At 45.5% G+C, this 21,596-nt stretch overlaps 1 protein-coding gene across 10 annotated transcripts in view; it reads right to left on the reverse strand.

Moving 5' to 3' along the window:
• KIAA0232 (KIAA0232 ortholog) overlaps positions 1-21,272 on the reverse strand; it is a 100,729-nt gene extending 79,457 nt beyond the window's left edge. For 4 of the 10 annotated variants that reach the window (XM_055385404.2, XM_031010184.3, XM_055385402.2 and 1 more), the window contains exon 1: positions 21,123-21,265. The gene's annotated coding sequence lies outside the window, so the exon portion shown is untranslated. Of the gene's footprint in view, positions 1-18,400; positions 18,763-21,122 lie in introns of those variants that run through there. The other 6 variants (XM_063705176.1, XM_055385403.2, XM_055385399.2 and 3 more) reach the window with 5 other exon arrangements.
• Between the last annotated feature and the right edge of the window lie 324 nt (positions 21,273-21,596).

Genomic DNA, 21,596 nt, shown 5'->3' on the forward strand with positions numbered 1-21,596 from the left:
TTAACATGGAACATTCTCAAAAACACATTTTAAATACTCAGCAAAGTGCCACACTTAACAAAGGTGATACATCTTGGATTGGAATTTTATGTTAATTAAAACCTTTCCCCTCAAAAATGACTATCTGTAGAGCCCTATAAGGATATCTCCTTAAAATTTCAGATATGTTCAAGTCACAAATACTATGTTACAAGGTAAATGTAAAGGAAGAAAATAGGTAGGAAAAATACCCACTGTATGGCTCAGAAAAGGAAAAACAAACATGGAAAGAAAATAGCTAACAATCCAAACATTAAACATAAAAATCCACTTCCAAATGACTCATGTCAAATATAAAATTGGCTATTCCTTTTTTATAAATTCTGGTCAAGTTCTTTAACATGAAATACTTGACTCTGAGGTTAGTAAAAAGTATTCTCTTTAAGTGAATATGAAATTAGACAACTCTAGAAAGAAATTACTATACTTGAAATTTTAATCAGGGTAATCTTATCCAAATGAATCCTTCAAGTATTTTCTAACTACCAGTAACTACATAACTACTGGAATCTTCCAACTATTACCTAACTACCAGTAACTAGATAACTTGAGACCTATGTGACAGACCCTTGAACATTCATGTTTCAATGTTTGGCATTCATGTTTGATAATGTCAAAGATTTGTGTAATTTATCAAAAGTCACCCCCTACAAATCTTTCTCTTACCTTGTCTTCTCAATCTATATTTCCAACTACTCACGGAATATTTCCATTTGAACTTAAGGGAGCTGGGCTTCAATTTATATGAGAAAGTCTATATATATATATATATGCACTCATTTTAATTTCTTTCAAGAGGTAAAGTATTCTTCTGTCATCCAGGCTGGAGGTGCAGTGGTACAATCATAGCTTACTACAGCCTAGAATTCCTGGGCTCAAGTGATCCTCCCACCTCACCTTCCACAGTAGCAGGGACTACAAGCATGCACCCACCAAACCTGGCTTTTTTTTTTTTTTTTCTTTTTGGTCAAGACAGAGTATGTTGCTCAAGTATGCCCAGTATGTTGCCTAGGCTGGTCCTGAACTCTTGACCTCAAGTGATCCTTCCATATCAGCCACCTAAAGTGTTGGGATTACAAGCATGAGCCACTGCTCCCAGCTATATACACTCACATTTGACTATTACTCTTCTTTCAACCTTCTGTCATTTTTTCCTTCCTTGAGAGAACCTCACACCAATTAATTTAATTCCTCTGTGCTCCTTACATCACCAACATACCACATCTTGCTCTATACCTGAATCACCACTCTGTATTCTATGTTATAGCAAAATCCCCTTTCTGTCTTTATGTCCTTGGGGAAGACGTGAAGATGAAGCATTCTGGTTGGAGTCAACTTCCATCAGAAGAAAAGGTTAATTGTGCACTGTAACTCTGTTCATATGTAAGACACACACACACACATAGTTATTTAGTAAGGGGGCTGGTGGGTTGGGGGGCGTTGAGAAGAGTCACAGAGAAAAAGGAAGTGACTTACCCCATATTTCTCCAGAATGCCAACCAATGAGTCAAATGAAATCAATCAAAAAAATTTCTAAGAAAAATATTGTCCAACCATGGCACGCTGTGATGTACAACCCAGACCCTCAACTGAAGGCCATGCAGCCCCAGCTGCTGGGAGTGCTCCGTCAGCCCCTTCAAGTACTGCCGTGGCTACAGAGAACTGCCTCACCCGACATCTTGCCCTCTTCCAGGCAAGTCATCCTGACTGACTGAGAGAGCGTACAGGCCTGGCTACCCAGCCCAAGCCAGGACAGCTCCCACGGGCTATTCTAATGGGGTTGGCCAAGGCTATGCTATAATTGGGCATGCAAGGTAGCTCAACTTCTCCATTCCCTGAGTCTGGACCCTACAAGCAAGCCCTAATCAACATTCTGCATGCTAAATTGTCTGCATCTGCTTCCCAAAGTACCTGCCTTCCCAGAGAACCCAACTTGTGACACTCATGAAGGAACTAACAGCCCTATCAGGATCAAGGGCCCCTTTATTGCATAAAAACAGCAGAAACCACCACCATTTAGTGGGTATTTATTATGTGCGATACACAGTGAGGGATACAAACTTTATCTGGAAGGTAATGGTGGCATGTATACAAATAACTTCTAAAGCTAAAAGAGTGTGATTTCAGCACATGCACAAAATGATCATCCTCGCAGGCCCTGTATTTTTCTTTGTACTGCAAATAAACCAGAATCCACATTTCTACTTTATGAAAACCCTATGTTCTACATTTAAAAACATGGATATGCTAATTAAAGTCCTAAGCACTGTAAGCCACTTAATAGCACCTTTCTCTTTTTTTTTTTTTCCTTTTCGTCCTGTCACCCAGTCTGGAGTGCAGTGAAGCAATCATAGCTCGCTGCAGCTTGGAATTCCTGGGCTCAAGCAATCCTCCCACCTCAGCCTCCAGAGTAGCTAAGACGACAAGTGTGTGGCCATCAAGTCCAGCTTTTTTCTTTGGTAGAGATAGGGTCGCACTACATTGCTCAGGCTGGTCACGAACTCCTAGGCTCAAGCAATCCTCCCACCTCAGCCTCCCAAAGGGCCAGGATTACAGGCATGAGCCACCATGCCTGGCCTAGTGGCATCTTTTCAGTCTCCTATAACCACCATCCACTTATTCTTTGAACAAAGGTGAAATGAATCTCTAGAACTGCACTGTCCAACGAATATGGTAGCCACTAGTGGCTATTTACATTTAAATTAATTAAAATTAAATAAAATTGAAAATTCAGTTCTTTAATGACACAAGCCACATTTCCAGTGTTAATAGCCCCATGTAGCCAGTGGATACTGAATAGAAAAGACAGTGAACATTTCCATTATCAAACAAAGTTCTACTGGACACAACAGGTCTAACACATCAAGATTTGGGGAAATGGTGACAATTCCACATCCTGGTTCAATACCCAGCTGCTGAACTTAATTTCCTACAAACTAAGAAAATTACAAATTATCCTATGACCAAATTATCAAGAACTCTGTCTATATTTATAGTTGTATTCCCACTACATTCCATGTTAATAAGCTGTTGGAAAAGCATTGCTGAACCGAACAAACCCTTAAGAACCTGCCTGCCCTTCCTAACTGGGCTCTTCGTATCACCCCCCTCACATAACCTTTCAGAGTGATGAGCCCAGGAGCCAACCTGGCTCTGCATTTTCTATGTGACCCAAAACTATATAAAATGTTACCAAATGACATTTCTGCCATTCTATTTACTTCATTTACAGAATTCAAACAAGTATAATGAGCAAGGTCTTTTCCTCCAAATTTTCTTTTTTTTTTTTTTGAGACGGAGTTTCCCTCTGTCGCCCAGGCTGCAGTGCAGTGGTATGATCTCGTCTCACAACCTCCACCTCCTGGGTTAAAGTGATTCTCCTGCATCAGCCTCCTGCGTAGCTGGGATTACAGGTGCATACCACCACACGCAGCTAATTTTGTATTTTTAGTAGAGATGGGGTTTCTCCATGTTGGTCAGGCTGGTCTCGAATTCCTGATCTCAGGTGATCCGCCTGCCTTGGCCTCCCAAAGTGCTGGGATTACAGGCATGAACCACCACATCTGGCCCCAAATTTTCAAATATAATAAAATCAGAACACATCAAGAAAACAGAGCATATTTAAGTCCAGGCACGATGACTCAGTACTTTGGGAGGCCAAGACAGGCAGATCACCTGAGGTCAGGAGTTCGAGACCAGCTTGGCAAAAATGGTGAAACCCTATCTCTACTAAAAATACAAAAATTGGCCAAGCATGGTGGCGGGCACCTGTAATACTAGCTACTCCGGAGGCTGAGGCAGGAGAATCACTTGAACCCGGGAGATGGAGGTTGCAGTCAGCTGAGATCATGCCACTGCACTCTAACCGGGGCGACAGAGTGAGACTCCATCTCAAAAAAAAAAAAAAAAAAGAAAGAAAAAGAAAACAGAGTATATGCAAAACTAAAGCCAGCCAGGCGGAGTGGCTCATGCCTGTCATCCAAGCACTTTGGGAGGCTGAGGCGGGGGGATCATGATGCCAGGAGATGGAGACTATCCTGGCCAACATGGTGAAACCCCGTCTCCACTAGAAATACAAAAATTAGCCGGGCATGGTGGCGGGCACCTGTAGTCCCAGCCACCTGGGAGGCTGAGGCAGGAGAATCGCTTGAACCCGGGAGGCGGAGGTTGCAGTGAGTCGAGATTGTGCCACTTCACTCCAGCCTGGCGACAGAGCGAGGCTCCGACTCAAAAAACAAACAAACAAAAAACAAAAAAACCCAACTAATCTCAAAGCAAAAACCCAATGTGTAAAAAACAGAATTCTTAGTCTCTATTATAAGAGTCTTTCTAATAGTTATGTAGTCTTAGGCTATGCCATCCACGATTTTGACTTGAGGCCAAATTGATGCTTTCTAGTAGACATGAATTTTTTGTTTGTTTTATCCCAATTCCTCTGACAGACCTAGCTCTAATGAAAAGAGATGAATTTGAGGAAATGAGTCACAATTTTTAAGAAATTGTTTACCCCCAACTTTAACACCTGCTGTGGACTGAACTGTTTCCCCCAAAAAAGGTATGTTCAAGTCCTTCCTCCATTACCTGTGAACATTACCTTATTTGAAAACAGGGTCCGTGAAAATGTAATCAAGTTAAAGTGAGGTCATACTAGATTATCAGCCACCTAAATTGGATAAGAGACTCTAATTCAATGATCTGATGTCCTTATAAGAAGAGGGAAATTCGCACAGAGACATGCAGGGGAGAATCCCACGTGAAGACAGATGCGGAGACTGCAGTAATGTACTAATGCAAGCCAAGAAATGCCAAGGATTGCCAATAACCACCAGATGCTAAGAGTAGGGCATGGACCAAGCTCTCTCTCAGAACCTCCAGAAGGAACCAGCCGTGCCAACACTTGGATTTTGGACTTCTGGCCTCCAGAACTGTGAGAAGATACACTTCTGTTGTTAAAAGCCATCCATCAAAGTTTGGGGTACTTTGTTGTAGCATCCCTAGGAAACAAACACAGCACCTCTGACTTCCTCCCCTACACCTGATGAAACTGCATTTCTTCTCGTGCAACTTTTATCTTAGTAAATAGTACACAGCAGCTGGCCACGGTGGCTCACGCCTATAATCCCAGCACTTTGGGAGGCTGAGGCAGGAGGATGGCTTGAGCCCAGGGGTTTGAGACCAGCCTGGACAACACAGGGAGGCTCCATTTCTACAAAAAAATAAAAAATTAATTGGCCATAATGTCACATGCCTGTAGTCCAAGAGACTCAGAAGGTTGAGGTGGGAGGCTCGTTTGAGCCCTGGAGGTCAAGGGTGCAGTGAGCGATAATCACGCCCCGGCACTCCAGCCTGTGCGACAGCGAGACCCTGTCTCAAAAATAAAGCATGTAACTGAGAAGAAAGAAAAGGGTTGGTGTCAGCATCAGAAGCATGACATATTTAAGCTTAGAAAGGGATTATCTAACCTAGTGTTGTTCAAATACGTCTCAAAGTAGTAGTAGCCAATGCTACACTACACAGGTTAAGGTGGGACAGGTGAGGAGCAGGGGATGGCCAATACCCATCACCTTGACCCCTGGCTCATGCCTTAAGTACCTAGACTCTCTATAGTTATTTTATTCCTTGTTCATGTAATCAACATCTGAGCACCTACTCAGCATCAAACACTGCTTTCACAAAATGAAAAAGCATAAGCTAAGCCAAACCTCCCATTTCATGGATTAAGAAATTTAGACAGGTATTTAGGGTCTCATGGAGAGTCAAAACCAGGGCCATCATGTATGTGCCCTATCTCCAAAGCTGGTGCCCTTTCTATCATACTATTCACTCCTCGTTTAACTTGTAGCCTTTCCTTCAAACATTTTTATTTCTCTCTTTTTTTTTTTTTTTTTGAGACGGAGTCTGGCTCTGTCACCCAGGCTGGAATGCAGTGGCGCGATCTCAGCTCACTGCAAGCTCCACCTCTCGGGTTCACGCCATTCTCCTGCCTCAGCCTCCCAAGTAGCTGGGACTACAGGTGCCCGCCACTGTGCCCGGCTATTTTTTGTATTTTTAGTAGAGATGGGGTTTCACCGTGGTCTCGATCTCTTGACCTTGTGATCCGCCCGCCTCGGCCTCCCAAAGTGCTGGGATTACAGGCGTGAGCCACCGCGCCCGGCCTTTTTTTTTTTTTTTTTTTGAGAGGCACGGTCTGGCTCTGTCACCCAGGCTAGCTGGAGCACAGTAGCGCAATCATGGCTCACTGTAGCCTGGAATTCCTGGACTCAAGCAATCCTACCACCTCAGCCTCCCAGGTAACTGGGACTATGGGCATACACCACTACATCCAGCTAAGTTTTTTTTTTAAGAGATGGGATCTTGCTATGTTGCCCAGGCTGGTCTCGAATTCCTGGGCTCAAGCGATCCTCCTGCCTTGGCCTCCCAAAGTGCTGGGATTACAGATGTGAGCCACCACACCCGGCCCTCTTTATACATTTGTTGAGGGTTAAAGCGAAGTCTTTTTCCCTGCATTTAGCATATCATATCCTTCTTAAAGTTTTTAGTTTGGCCATTACTGTTCACTGTCCCAACAGGCCTGGAGGCATTTTGAGAAGATGACAGGCCTGAACCTCAAGACAGAGAGAAAATGGCAACCAGCTCTGACCCCACTTTAGCCAATGGCAAAATGCAGGGTGCTACCTGATCCTTTTCAACGTCACCTTTTGCCCACCCTGGCAAGGCCTAAGTAAGTTCCAGTCAGAGGAGCTTCAGTTTCCATGACAGTTTCTATCTCGTGGCTTCGGAAAAAACTGTTCAAACACTGCTCTTAAATGTGCAAGTGTGTTTTTTGGGAAATGAAATAATAAAATACAGAGGAAAAAAGTATAATGTCTAAAGAAAAAACAATCTGCCTGATACTACACTGTTATAGCTACCAACATATTAAAAAGAAGTCGACGTGCTGCATGAGGAAGGCTCTCCAACTGACTGTTGTCAGTAAATGTCCCAAAGTCTGTTCCCATGAGATGATCAGGACAGAAGGCAGTGCCAAAGGATGCTGACTAACATAACCAAGTGACCAACATATAAACCAGAAAACCAAGAATGGAAACGAAGCCCTCCCATCACGATAGCTAAGGCCACTCAAGGAGCCTACTTGAACATTCTCAAAGACACCCTACGAGCTCAGAAAGAGCAAAAGGAAGGTAAGATATTCTTATGGTAGTTTTACTAAGTGAAGATTACAAGCTGAAAGAAAACCGTGTGACCAAAGTTTTAAGGGCCATAAGAGTCACCTTCTTGCACTAACTGTGTCAAATCTTATAAATGTGTGCTTCCTTTTCTACTATCATGATTGATTCCTCAGATACGCCATGTTAGAGCTTTCTTTAAACAGGTGGCATGAAACTCACTTAAAAAAGAACAATATGGTTGGGTGTGGTGGCTCACGCCTGCAATCCCAGCACTTTGGGAGGCCAAGGCAGGCAGATCACCTGAGGTCAGAAGTTTGAGGCCAGCCTGGTCAACATGGCAAAATGCTGTCTCTATTAAAAATACAAAAATTAGCCAGGGGTGGTGGCACACGCCTGTAGTCCCAGTGACTTGGGAGGCTGAGACATAAGAATCGCTTGCACCCAGGAGGCAGAGGCTGCAGTGAGCTGAGATCGTGCCACTGCACTCCAACCTGGGTGACAGAGCAAGACTCTGTCTCCAAAAAAAAAAGAACAATATAGGGAAGGATCTCGATCCTATCCTGATCCTACAGACCATCTCCAGGACTCGTTCACTTCTACAAACAACCAATTCCACATATTACATATTAATTAGACCTAGTTTCTGATACTTTCCTTTTACTCAAGTTCTAATCAAATTTTAGTGCAGCTCACTTACACACAAACCACACCTCTCATCATCCTCTCCTCACCCAGTCCACACCCTCGCTGGCTCCTCTGCTGGCTGCTCCTCCTCTTCCCAGCTTTCCAGGCTCTGCCCTTGGACTTCTCTATTTCCATTCGCTTCCTCCACCAGTGCCTTCAAGAGCAAAATAATGCCAGTCATATATGTAATTAAAATTTTCTAGGCCAAGTGCAGTGGTTCATTCCTGTAACCCCAGCACTTGGGGAGGCCAAGGCAAGCGGACTGCATGAGAGCAGGAGTTTGAGCTCAGCCTGGGCAACATAGTGAGACCCAGTCTCTACAAAAAAAGTAAATTAGCTGGATGCAGTGGCGCATGCCTATAGTCCCAGCTACTCAGGAGGCTGAAGTGGGAGGACTACTTGAGCCTGGGAGACCAAGGCTGCAAGAAGCTGTGAATGTACCACCGCACTTCAGCCTAGGTGACCGTGATGTCCTAGCTCAAAAAATAAATAAATACATTCCTAGTAGCCATATTAAAAAAGAAACAGGTGAAATTAACTTTAATATGTTTGATTTAACCCAATATATCCAAAATAATATCACTCCAAATATAATGAAGGTAAAAATTAATGATATATTTTACATTGTAATTTTTCACACTGTCTTTGGCATCTGGTGCATAATTGACACAGCACATCTCAATTCAGATTAGCTGCATGCAAAGTTCAAAAGCCACATGTGGGCCGGGCGCGGTGGCTCACGCCTGTGATCCCAGTACTTTGGGAGGCTGAAGCAGGCGGATCACAAGGTCAGGAGATCGAGACCATCCTGGCTAGCACGATGAAACCTGTCTCTACTAAAAAATACAAAAAAATTAGCTAGGCGTGGTGGCGGGTGCCTGTAGTCCTAGCTGCTCAGGAGGCTGAGGCAAGAGAATGGCATGAACCCGGAAGGCGGAGCTTGCAGTAAGCCAAGATCATGCAATTGCACTCCAGCCTGGGCGACAGAGTGAGACTCCATCTCAAAAACAAAACTAAACTAAACAAAAGCCACATGTGGCTTGTGGCTGCCTTATTTAACTGCGCAATCTGGCTTACCTCTTCTAGTCCCATGATTATAAATACCACCTATGCAGAGACTGCTCCATCCTTTCCCTCTACCCTGCTTCTTTCTCTTTAATTCCAGAACTCTAATGCTACCAAGCTACTAGACAAGGAGATATCTAACTGGCATCTCAAACTTATAACATGTCTAAAGCCAAACAACACAACCCTGAATTCTCACCACCATTACCCTCGCCATGACCTTCCCCATGTCAGTCAAGGGCAACCCCACGCTATGATGGCTCCTCCTCTCACATCCCACATCTCGTCCATCAGCAAACCCTCTTAGGTGTACCTTCATCATGGATGCAGAACCAAGGCCTTTCACTTGCTCTCCTCTACCCCTTGAAATGCTCTGCTCCTCAGGTATCTCCACATCTTTCTCTCTTCCTCTTCAGGTCTCTGCTCAAGTGTCAACAGAGGCTTTCCCTGTCCACCACATACGATGCAACACCCCATCTTCTGCTCTGTTTTTCCCCTTGGCACTAATTTTCACTTCACATATGCATCTACTTGCTTATTTGTATTATCAGTCTTTCTACCCACATCCACCAGGACAGGACCGTGTGCAGCCACTATGAAGGTGCCCTGCTCAGATCACCCTTCAAGAGAAGCTGCTACAGGAAACTAAGCTGACAGCCTCAAGTTGCTACATGTTCAGAGCCACAACAGCACTGACACCAAGCCATGCTTCCGTCAGGCTGCCCCCAACTAATGGTTTAATCCGAAAGGGATAACAGACTCAGGCCTTTCTGTCCGGTGCAGGATGCACAGCTTCAGCATGAGAATTCCCTATCAGCTTGGTCAAGACTTTCTCAGAACTGTACAGTGACCTGAGGCTGTTCCTAGCCACTCTTCCTCTCCTCTCTTCACGGGAATCAGACCAAGTGGAAGTCAAAAGGCTCTTCCTACATACTACTCCTGCTTCCTCTCGCCTTACCCTTAATTCCCCCAATAAATCTCCTGGATGTCTAATCCATCCTGGTATCTGTACCTAGCCCAGTGTAGGCAGTCAACAAATACTTTATGAATGAATAGATCTCTAGGTAGAGTAGGGAAGCGGAAAGAACATGAACTTTTAAGTTGGAAGGACGGAAGTCTGGGCTCCTGCTCTGCCATATATTACCTGTGACCACAGGGAAGTTTTTCGGAATCTCTCTGAGTTGTAGCTTCCTCATTTGTAAAATGACAACCATCCCATCTCTCTCAGAGTTCTCAGGAGGCTTACATTAAATGGTTTATCTAAGGTCCCTAACACAACGCCCTAACAGATTAGAACGGTTAACCAGTGTTAGCTCACTCTCCCCTTATCCATTTTCTGTAGCTACTTCTAAGAATCCTTAGCCCTTTTACTTCACCAAGAATTCTGACCACTTTTTAAGAAAGCACCAAATAATCCTAGTGAATCCCTTATTCAATTGAACCTGATTGATGAATAAACTTTATTTTCATTTCTGACTCACCTATGATGAGCTTAAGGTTCTACTTCATTTTACAAGGTGAAATCTCAGAGATAGCTATCTTAACACTGAAACTTAGGCTGTTTCGCTAAAGCTTCAAGTTAAGCATACTTTTTCAAACACAAACCAATACAAAATCTAAAACTACAGTTCAGTACCAACTTCTTAAGGCTAAGTTTTTTAGAGCCTCTATTTTCTGAAAGTCTGTAGCATTCGTGATCCATTATGGAGTTTTTCAGGAAAATACATACTGACTCTGTGTGGATTTCAAATAAACAGTTTTTTTTAATGGCTCAAGCATAATATGCAATGTTGTTTATATACACATTCTAAAAAGTCCCCAAGTGGATAAACTAATGGTAATTACTTAATTAATGGTAATTAGTTAATTAGTTAACATTAGGTAATGTTAATGGTAGTCACTCACAGGGACCAGGATTAGGAGATGAGAGGATGAGGGGTTCTTACTACGAGTTTTTATCAAGTCTTCATAGGACTGGCTACATAATTTGTGGGACCCAGTGCAGAACAATAATGTGGGTTCTGAGTTCAAAAATACCTAAGAATGGTCGAGCACGGTGGCTCTTGCCTATAATCCCAGCACTTTGGGAGGCTGAGGCAGACGGATCACGAGATCAGGAGATCGAGACCATTCTGGCTAACATGGTGAAACCCCGTCTCTACTAAAAATACAAAAACATTAGCCGGGCGTGGTGGTGGGCACCTGTGGTCCCAGCTACTCAGGAGGCTGAGACAGGAGAATGGTGTGAACCCGGGAGGCGGAGCTTGCAGTGAGCCAAGATGACGCCATTGCACTACAGCCTGGGCAACAGAGTGAGACTCTGTCTCAAAAAAAAAAAAAAAGAAAGAAAAAAAAAAACCTAAGACTATCAAGACTACAACAGCAGATCACTGAAGCAAGCAAGGGCCCTGCATGATGCAATTACAGGCTCATAAAGCCAACCCTGTGCCTTTATAAACTTTATGAGCCTAATATTCTATGTGCAATATAAAGAATCTGTGCTTAATTGTATGAAATTATATCACAGGACTACTTCAGAAAACAAAACATCCGGCCTTAACAAAAGTAGTAAAACTAATATAGCCACCAAGAAAATTTTTAACATGACAAATGATTATTCAGAGTAGTTAGAAACTTGCTGGTCAATTTTTTTAAGGCTGCTGAGAGTAAGGCGGTTACTCATGAAAGTTCACTAAGACATATGTACAAAAATGTTTACTGTAGCACTGTGTTACAAATAACAAAAACCTGGAAACTCTTCATATCAACTAGTTAAATAAATTCAGGCACCTTCACACAAGGTAATACTAGGCATATTAAAAAAAAGAACATGGTAAAGCAAATCTGTACCTAAAGTAGATCTGTGTATTAGTCTGTTTTTGCACTGCTGATAAAGACATACCCAAGACTGGGTAATTTAGAAAGGAAAGAGGTTTAATTGACTTACAGTTCCACGTGGCCGCGGAGGCCTCACAATCATGGCAGAAGGCAAGGAGGAGCAAAGTCACATCTTACATGGATGGTGACAGTCAAAAGAGGAGAGATTATGCAGGGAAACTCCCCTTTTTAAAACCATCAAATCTCGTGAGACGTATTCACTATCATGAGAACAGCATGAGAAAGACCTGTCCCCATGATTCAATCACCACAGGTCCCTCCTACAACATGTGGGAATTCAAGATGAGATTTGGGTGGGGACACAGCCAACCCATATCAATCTGTATGTCTGATATGGAAAGCATTCCAAGATACAAAGTTTAGTGTTTGTTTAAATAATGACACAAGAACACTCTTTACCATGATTCCATTTTTTAAAATTTATCTGTGGTCTTCAAGGGAAGATGAATACAGGATGGGAAGGGAGATGAAGAAAGAGACTTATTGTTCATGTTAAAAAGTCGGCTTGAGTCCAGGCATAGTGGTTTATGCCTCTAATCCCAGCATTTTGGGAGGCAGAGGCAGGAGCATCGCTTGAGTTCAGGAGTTCCAGAACAGCCTGGGTAACGTGGTGAAACCCCATCTCTCCAAAAAATTTAAAAATTAGCTGGGTGTGGTGGCGCACAACTGTAGTTCCAGTTACTCAGGAAGCTGAGGTGGGAGGATCAATTGAGCCTGGGAGGTGGCTAAGGCTACAGTGAGCCATAATTTTGCCACTGCACTCCAGCCTGGGTGACAGAATGAGACCCTGTCTCAAAAAAAAAAAAAAAAGGCTTTATAACAGCTACTTGTATTCCAATGTTTTGGCAAATCATACAAAACACATACTTTAACAAGTTTAATTTAAACTTTAAAGTATATAAAAACAGGCCAGGCACGGTGGCTCATGCCTGTAATCCAACACTTTGGGAGGCCAAGGCGGGCGGACTGCCTGAGCTCAGGAGTTCGAGACCAGCCTGGGCAACATGGCAAAACCCCATCTCTACTAAAAATACAAAAGATTATCTGGGCATGGTGGCACACACCCGTAGTCCCAGGTACTCAGGAGGCCAAGGCAGGAGAATCGCTTGAACCCGGGAGGTGGAGGTTGCAGTAAGCCAAGATTGTACCACTGGACTCCAGCCTGGGTGACAGAGCAAGACTGCCTCAAAAAAAAAAAAAAAAAAAAAAAAAGTATATAAAAACAAGAAACTCCTTCAGATGGTACTGGCAAAAGATTAACAAAAGTAGAATCAGGACGCAATTATCTATGATGGTAACCAAAGAAAGCAGTGGCAAGGAAAACAACCAAAGAAAGAATTAAAAACGTGTCTACTCTATTTCAACTTTCTCTCCATTAAAATATTCAGGGAAAATGCTAGCAAGGAGCAACATACTAATCAGACATCTAATAAAGGGCTTGCCTGGCATGGTGGCTCATACCCACAGTCCCAGCACTTTGAGAGGCCAAGGCGGGAGGATTGCTTGAGGCCAGGAGTTTGATATCAGCCTGGGCAACATGGCAAAACCCTGTCTCTACATAAAAAGAATAAAAATTAGCCAGGAGTGGTAACATGAGCATGTAGTCCCAGCTGAGGCAGGAGGATCACTTGAGCCCAGGAGGTCCTGGCTGTAGTGAGCTCTGATCGTGCCATTGCACTCCAGCCTCGGTGACAGAGTGAGACTCTGCCTAAAAAAAAAAAAAGACCTTTTTTAATTAAAAAAAAATAAATAAATAAAAAAAGGAAGGGCTTGAAAAAATCTCCAAACTGGGTGAACAATTCTGAAATAATTACGGCTGGTTCTCCCTATCTTCTCCCTATTCAACCAGGGGCAACACTGAGGAACAGACAGATATGGAGAAAGCCTGGCAACAGGTAAGCACTTAGGGAAGATGTCAGAAACAGAAACCTCAATAGTCATTCCAAATACCAAAGAGGAAGTTTCTACTGCTTAATGTATGTTAACAAGATGTAAGATTAAAGTGAAAACATTCGCTTTCCTGAAAATAATATACTGTATAGTGTAAACTTTGACAATTTCTATTTTCCACTCTTTTTTTTTTTTTTCTTGAGACAGAGTCTCGCTCAGTCACCCAGGCTGGAGTCCAGTGGTGCAATCATGGCTCACTGCAGCCTTGATCTCCTGGGCTCAAGCGATCCTCCTGCCTCAGCCTCCAAAGTAGCTGGGACTACAGACATGTGCCACTACACCTGGCTAATTTTTTAAATTTTTTTGTAGAAACAGGGTTTCACCATGTTGCCCAGGCACATCTCAAACTCCTGGGCTCAAGCGATCCTCCCACCTCACTTTCCCAAACTGCTGGAATTATAGGCAAGCCAGCATGCCTGGCCAATTTTCCAGACTTTCTTAAGCCATATGCAAAAAACCTGCTCATCTACAGACAGGTTTGCCTGTCTTCAGAATAATTTAGGACCACCATCATGAATCTGTTTATGCAAAAGCCCTCTCCAACTTAGTCACAAAATTAATGAAAGAACGTAGATGCAAGTTGAAAATGAGATGACTGGCCAGGCACGGTGGCTCACACTTGTAATCCCAGCACTTTGGGAGGCCGAGGCAAGAAGATCATGAGGTCAGGACTTCAAGACCAACCTGGCCAACATGGTGAAACCCCGTCTCTATTAAAAAATAAAAAATTAGCCGGGCATGGTGGCACGCACCTGTAATCCCAGCTACTGGGGAGTCTGAGGCAGGAGAATCACTTGAACCCACGAGACAGAGGTTGCAGTAAGCCAAGATCACGCCACCATACTCCAGCCTGGGCGACAGAGTAAAACTCAGCCTCGGAAAAAAAAAAAAAAAAAAAAGGCCGGGCATGGTGGCTCAGTCCTGTAATCCCAGCACTTTGGGAGGCCAAAGCGGGCAGACCACAAGGTCAGGAGATAAAAACCATCCTGGCTAACACGGTAAAACCCCGTCTCTACTAAAAATACAAAAAATTAGCTGGGCGTTGTGGCGGGCGCCTGTAGTCCCAGCTACTCAGGAGGCTGAGGCAGGAGAATGGCGTGAACCCAGGAGGTGGAGTTTGCAGTGAGCAGAGATTGCGCCACTGCACTCGAGCCTGGGCGACAGAGCGAGATTCTGTCTCAAAATAAAAATAAAAAAAAAGAAAGAAAATGAGATTTTTTTCTTTACACACACACCAGAAATATGTGAACACTGTCATAATAAACTAGCATATACAATTAACCAGTGTATCCAACCACTAGTGTCGTCTCCACCTATTCAAATTAATAGCTAAAAGCTGCCACTTACTGAGCACTTACTATATGCCGGGCCCTGTTCTGAGTGTGTCACGTGGATTCACTAAGTTCCCATACAAAGTTATTCCAACTCTATCCTCCTCCTCCTGAAATCAGAGACTGTAAATTTTGAGTTAATTCAGTCAAACATTTAACAAATGAGTACTATGTAAAAGACTATATTGCACACTAGAGGAAATCAGAAATGATTAAGATTTTCCTCTACATCTCTCAAGGAGTTTGTAATCCAGGAAAGACCTTCATGTGTATAAACTAAAAAGTCATAAGGAAAAAATAGATAAGTAGAGGTATCAGGCTAGCACCGTGTGGGAGAAAAATAATGAGTTAATTCTGAAAATCGGGTTACAGAAATAGAAGTAGCAGCATTTAAGCCAAGACTCCAAGACTCAGAAAGAGAGAGAAAGGTGGAAAGGATATTTCAGAGTAGTCTGCCAATAACGGAAGTGGCCAGAGGTCTTGTGTTGAAATATAAGGTGACAAGAAGAGATGCAGGCTGGGCGTGGTGGCTCATGCTTATAATCTCGGTACTTTCGGAGGCCAAGGCGGGCAGATTGCTTGAGCCCAGGAGTTTGAAGCCAGTCTAGGCAACAGAGCAAAACCCCATCTCTACAAAAAATTAGCCAGGCGTTATATGCCTGTAGTCCCAGCTACTCAGGAGGCCAAGGCAGGAGGAGGAAGGGAGGTGGAAGTTGCAGTGAGCCAAGATGGCACCACTGCACTCCAGCATGAGTGACAGAGCAAGACCCTGTCTCAAAAACACAAAAACGAAAAAGAAGAGATCCAATAAAAGATTAAGCTAAAAGTAAGAATGAGGCTAGATAGCAAAGATCTTACAGTGATTTCCTAACTCTTTAACATTAATTCTCAACCAGGGGAGGAGTGTGGTAGCACTTCCAAGGTAAAAATCTTGGGAGGAGAAAGCCCATAACCTTACCAACGAAACTGTCATATCCCTTAGGTGTGATGGAATAGAGGGAAATGTTGAGAACCTCTGGTGTACACTTGGGAAAGGGGTCATGATATGATTTGATTTGCCTATTAAATAATTCTGGCAACAGAACAGAGGAGGAGAGACCAGAAAAGAGAGAGGCCAGTTGGAGGACTACAGTAACTATCTTCATAAGGAGTAAGAGCTTCAGGGAGGGTAGGGGCAGAGGAAACATGAAAGAGTAAAGAAAAAGACTGATGGAAAAGACTCATGGAGGCAAACCTGGTAAAAATCTGGTCAAGAAAGGAAGTCTCTAAAGGTTTCCAGGCTGGGTAACAAGTAGGACAAAAATGCTATAAAGCAAAACATCTGATTACCTTATATCTGTGTAAGGATGTGCAGTACACAAAGCATAGCCTCTTTAAATGTACTACAAAGCAACAGGAATAACTGTTCTCAGTTCCCAAATAAAGATTGACTGACTTCCAAAGGGATTTAACAAACTTGTTCACGGCCAGGAAGCAAACCTGAGTCTTTCAAATCCAGTTCTACTATTCTTTTAAGAAGCCCCTCAAACGCAATTGCTTTTGATGCATATAATAAATCTCTAAAAAAGAAAACTTTTAAAGAAAAAGCATGTAATATCTTGGGAATTAAATTATACTTCAAATATAAGGAATTTTTTTTTTTTTTTTTTTTTTAGAGAGAGCCTTGCTCTGTCGCCAGGCTGGAGTCCAGTGGTGTGATCTTGGCTCACTGCAACCTCCACCTCCCGGGTTCAAGAGATTCTACTGCCTCAGCCTCCCAAGTAGCTGGGACTACAGGCGTGCTCCACCACGCCCAGATAATTTTTGTATTTTTAGTAGAGATGGGGTTTCACCATGTTGGCCAGGATGGTCTCAACCTCTTGACCTCGTGATCCACCCGCCTCGGCCTCCCAAGGTGCTGGAATTACAGGCGTGAGCCACCGCGCCCGGCCAATACAAGGAATATTTTTAACCTTGTGCTCTGGTTCCCTCTACCCAAAAAACGGGTCGGTGATTTACAGTCAGCAATGCAGGCACTTCATCTATTTCATTAGACCCTACAAGTTTAGATACAGATGGGAAAGATGACAGTTTTTACTTTGTATAAAATACCACTTATGTGATTATGTGAAAGACCAAAAATAACTGTAAAGAAACATTCTAAATAGTAACTATATTCAACATAGTAAAACTACATTTCTAATGTTGTTGTGGGCACCGATGTTTATTAAAAATACTTCATGTGGGTCTTGTTCGGTGGCTCATGCTTGTAATCCCAGCACTTTGGGAGGTTGAGGTGGGAGGATTGCTTGAGCCCAGGAGTTCGAGATCAGCCCGGGCAACACAGGGAGACCCCTGTTTCTACAAAAAAACAAATTGTTTTAATTAGCTGAGCATGGTGGTGCATGCCCGTGGTCCCAGCCACTCAGGAGGCTGAGGTGGGAGGATCACTTGAGCCTGGGAGGTTGAGGCTACAGTGAGCCATGATCACACCACCGCACTCCAAGCCTGGGTGACAGAGCAAGATCCTGTCTCAAAAACAAACAACCTTTATTTGGAGACTTAAGCCAGGGTCAGAAAAAATAAAAATAAATATACTTTATAATATTAACATACTCTTTAAGGTTGATTACAGACTTTGACTTTATTTAGCAAACATTTAAACACTTATGTTTAACATTAAGCACTTATGTTTAAACGCCTGAGCAAGGTGTTGGGGGCAAAATGATGAGATAGACACCACAGCCAGAGTTTACTATGACCAATTTATAATACAACATGATATAGACAATAATGAAGGAAAAATAGAGAACTATGATTGAGGAAAGGAATAATTCATTGTAATAGGACTTCCAAAGGACTCCAGAGAGAACAGAATATTTGATATGAACTTTTAAGAACTGGAGGGAGTGGGAGACAGGACATTCCAATAAGAGAAAAGAATATAAGCAAAGAAGGTCTGAAATAGCTTGGCATGTTCAGAGAACCAAGAGCAGTCTTGTTTAGCTGGACAGTGTGGAAAGGGGACAAAGAGGACAAGATAAAGTACAGAGATGACTGGGGGCCAGACTGCAAGGGGCCTGCATTGTGATGCTGATATCTCTGAATTCTAAGCTCCAAACCACAGGCAGTCTTAGAAGCCTACTGAGCCAGAGGCTGACAAGATCTGAGCTCAGGAAAGATGACTCTGGCAGCCAGGCAAAGTATGGATAGGAAGGGGTGGGGAGGAGCCTGAAGACAAAGTTAAAAGCTTTAAGCAAAGCAATCTCAGGTTTTAACACTTACACTAGGCGAGTATTTTTAAAGGGTTTGAGTCTTGACGAAATTTCACGTCTTCCCTCAAGTGATTATCCCAACTATTCTGTGAAACAGGTGTCATCAATCTTCCCATTTTACAGATGAGGAAATTAGCTCACAAGCCATTAACTGCCAAGTCAAATGCTACAAAAACAAGGACAAAGCGCAGGCTCAGCACTTTTCCACACAATGAAAAATAAAGAACAAGAACAATCTAATTTCTTTTGAAGAGTGCTACCGTACAACACAGCACAGAGTAGGCTAGCTACATTACCCTATATCACCACTGGAAGTGCTAAAAATTCATCTAATCAGCCAGGCGCGGTGGCTCACGCCTGTAATCCCAGCACTTTGGGAGGCTGAGGCAGGCGGATCACGAGGTCTGGAGACAAAGACCATCCTGGCTAACACGGTGAAGCCCCGTCTCTACTAAAAATGCAAAAAATCAGCCGGGCGTGGTGGCATGCACCTGTAGTCCCAGCTACTCGGGAGGCTGAGGCAGGAGACTCGCTTGTACCCGGCGGGCGGAGGTTGCAGTGAGTGAGCCGAGATCGCGGACTCCAGCCTGGGCGACAGAGCGAGCGAGACTCCGTCTCAAAAAAAAAAAAAAATTCATCTGATCTTCTTAAATGTTTGCAACTTGTATAACAAGCTAATTATCCTTAGATTTGACTTCTGTTAACGTCATGTTAAAGACCTATACTTTTTCTCCAAAGCAAACAAAAAAGCACCTGCACTTTGAATTCTACTTCCTATGGAAATAAATAAGAATAATATTCTCCCTTCCCTTCAATGTTTAAAAACTGGCATTTCACTGATGTAACGGGCTTACATAAAAACCATTATACCCAAGGAAGCTAGCTGTAAACCACTTTTTGAATGATTAAAAATGCATTATTTAGCAAGTACAGCAATTGAATCTGAGTTATAAGATGTATTAAGTGAAAGGAGCTTCTATAGGTATGCAAAGGCACAATCTCGGAAATAGGTTCTGTCATAAGGAAGCGACATAGAGATCCTGAGACCTATTTAGGAATGGTTCAATCCAAAATAACTGATGGAAGAATATTTGACCTTGAGGATGCAGAGTGATAGAATCCGCTCCTCCTCCCCCCCGCCCTCACCCGCCTTTAAATTCTAAGTCCACGAAATGGTCAAAGTGTTCTGGAACGGGTCTTATTTTGCACAGGAAGAATCTAGCTTGGGCATTTTACCGCACAGTTTTATCCACAGCATCGCCTATTACCAAAACTGCTTGTCCCTACCCCCTCAGGAGCTTTCTAACAGTTTTTAAAACAAGACCCAGAAATGTAAAATCCCTTCTTAGGAACTTGAACAATAAGTCAAAGTATCCAACCCAGGTAATTATTAGCAAGAACTACATTTATATAATTTTTTCCAAAGAATCTCGCATGCCTCCTCTCCGCTGAATCTCCCTCCTGTTTTTAACTGGGTTAAGTCTTTATAGCTTGCCTATAGAGGACAAAAACGGAAAAGTGGCAAAAAAGAAATCAAGACAGTTCTGCCATAATTTAGGGGTCTGTACCAAGAGTTCGGCAGGTCCTGTCATCTGCGCACCACAAGACGCAAGCTGAATTCTAGGGCAACACGAAGCATTCCAACACGACACACACTGGTTTCTCCAGCGGGAAAAAGCAGAGAGCTCTAGAAATGCCGGCTGGAGACGCGTATTGTTGGAAAGGAGCCGGATCAGGCCCCGCAGCAAGTCGGGGCGCCCTCGCGACAGGGTCTGCCGCGCAGCGCACGGATGACTGTGGGCCTGTCACTCCTAGCTCCAGCTGTAACCTTCGCCAAACCTTGCGCCGCACCGGCCCCGCCCGCCAGGCCCGCCCCCCGCGCCGCGCCCCGCGCCATAGGCCGGCGCGCCAGTCGCTCAGCCGGCCTCCCGGCCCCGCCCGCCTGCGGCCCTCCTCCCCCGCCCGGCGGTTTTCCCTTCCCGGGGCCCCAAAAGGACAATGCTGGAGGGGAGGGGAACGGAGGGGACGCGAGCGAGCGGCCCAGCCTGCCGGCCTGACCCCGCTGCCGGGGACGCCGGGCGCCTCCCACCGGCCGAAGCCTTCCTCCCGCGCCCACTTTCGGGGCTCTACGTCCTATCAAGTCTAAGCACCCCTGCCTCGTCTCCCCCAGAAGAGCCGCCCCGGCGCGGCGACACCTGCCCCAGGCAGGAGGCAGCCAACGGCAACCCATTGTGCGAACTCATCGTCCGCTGCCCACCCGGGCGCACGAGCCGCAAGCCGGTGTCCCGGCGTCCTGGGGTCGGGGCGGGGGTCCCACGGCCCACAGCTCACCCGCACGCCCGGGCACCACCAGGGTCGGGGCCAGTCAGGCCTCCCTCGGCTGGCCCCGGAGCCATCAGCAGCGGCCTGGTCTCCCTTAGGCTGGCCCCGGAGCCATCAGCGGCGGCCCGGCCTCCCTCAGGCTGGCCCCGGAGCCCCAGGCGGCGGCCCGGTCTCCCTCAGGCTGGCCCCGGAGCCCTCGGCGGCGGCTCGGCCTCCCTTAGGCTGGCCCCAGAGCCCCCGGCGGCGGCGCTGTCTCCCTTGGGCTGACCCCGAAGCCTTCGGCTGCGGCCGGGCCTCCCTCGGGCTGGCCCCGGAGCCCCACGGCGGCGAGCGTCCGGCCTCCCCGGCCCGCGCCCGCCCGGCCGAGGGGCTGCTCCGCGCCCTCCCTCCCCGCCGCCTGCCCGCAGTACCTGCCGAGGCTGCCGGGCGGCGCGGCGGCCGGCGGGGGCGCCTCTCCTGTGGCTCCGAGGGGCTGCGGGCGGCTGCCGAGCGCCGGGCGGCCCTGGCCTGCGCCTTACGTAAAGCGGCGGCGGCGGCCCCAGCGCCACTCCGCGGAGGGCGGGAGGCGGCGCGCCGGGAGCCGCTCCGCTCCGTTACCCGGCAACTGGCCTCAGCGCCCCGCCAACCAGGGGCGCGCTCCATATCCTTCCGCCCGGGTGCCGGGATTACATCAGCGCCGGCCGGTCCCCGCCCCTGCCCCTCCCTCCGGCTGGGCTGCGGGCGCGCGCGGGCGGTGGGCCGCGGGCTGAGGGCGCGAGGGGTCAGGCCGGGGCTGGTGCCTGGCGGGTGGGGGTCTAGGGCCCGGGACGCGCCGTGCAGCTTGGCCGGGGCGGCGGAAGCCGCTGGGAGGTGAGAGGGCAAGCAGTAGAGAGGGCAGGCAGGAA

The sequence above is a fragment of the Gorilla gorilla genome, chromosome 3, assembly GCF_029281585.2.
Source record: "Gorilla gorilla gorilla isolate KB3781 chromosome 3, NHGRI_mGorGor1-v2.1_pri, whole genome shotgun sequence".
In the NCBI taxonomy this organism is placed as follows: domain Eukaryota; kingdom Metazoa; phylum Chordata; class Mammalia; order Primates; family Hominidae; genus Gorilla; species Gorilla gorilla.